This window comes from Eimeria acervulina, genomic scaffold (genome assembly GCF_000499425.1).
Source record: "Eimeria acervulina Houghton genomic scaffold, Eah_scaff1399, whole genome shotgun sequence".
In the NCBI taxonomy this organism is placed as follows: domain Eukaryota; phylum Apicomplexa; class Conoidasida; order Eucoccidiorida; family Eimeriidae; genus Eimeria; species Eimeria acervulina.
This window is the reverse complement of record NW_013549224.1, coordinates 5,001-6,190: the sequence shown is the minus strand read 5'-3', so window position 1 is coordinate 6,190 and position 1,190 is coordinate 5,001.

Below are 1,190 nucleotides of genomic sequence, written 5' to 3'. Positions count from 1 at the left end.
CAATTCAATGCAGAGCTTTTCAACTACAAACACCAGCAACAACAGCAGCAGCAGCAGCAACAGCAGCAGCAGCAGCAGCAAACCGCTGCCGACGAGCTGCCCGTCGATGCGCTCTCTCTGTTCCGCTGCTGCTGCTGCTGCTGCTGTTGTTGTTGTTGTTGTTGTTGCTGTTGTTGTTGTTGTCTAACACAAACAGCAACAAATATTTCTTCTATACTGTTTATTTTGTAGGTTTGTTCAAGGGCCTATGGTCTAGGGTTTAGGGTTTAGGGTTTAGGGTTTAGGGTTTACGAGAGCACGGCCTCACAGACCGAGCCGAGCAGCTAGCTACCTGCCGCTGAACTCTAAACCCTAAACCCTCATCCTAAAGCCCTAAACCCTAAACCCTAAACCCTAGACCAATGTAGAAACAACTCACCAACAAATATATAAACAATATAGACAAATTGTAGAAGCACTAGAAGTAGCTGCTGCTGCTGCTGCTGCTGCTGCTGCTGCTGCTGCTGCAGTATATCGTGCGGGTGCTCGCGCAGCAGTTGAAGGTTTTAATGTTCATAAAATATATTAATATTTTAATTTTTTTGTTTGTTTTTTATTTGTTTTCTGCCGCTACTCTTAATTTTTTTATTGCTTTCGAAGTACGCACTATAAGGGGCTTCAAACCCGCAGTTTTGCGGTGTACAGACACCTGACGTTCTACGTGTACAGACGACAGGAACTAGAGAGAGTTTTAATTCATTTATCTACATATTTATTTATTTATTTATTTATTTATTTATTTATTTTTAGTATGTTTTAAATAATCTCTAAACTAAACCTTCTCCTTTACCCATTTGACCCGCCTCAACTTTCCTAATCACACGCGATCCCCAAACGATCCCAGACGATCCCAGACGATCCCCACACAATCCTTATACGATCCCCATACGATCTCTGCACGATCCCCACACGATCCCCATACGATATCCACACGATCTCCACGCGATCCCAGTACGATCCCAATACGATCCCCACACGATCCCCACCATATCTCCACACGATCCTCACACGATCCCCATACGATCCCAAGCAGACTAGGAGACGATCCCTGAATGGTTGTCAGGTGCATCAAGGGGTCTGAATCTTAAACCCTAAACCCTAAACCCTAAACCCTAAGAGCTAAACTCCTCTGTCCCTTGTCTTTTTGTTTG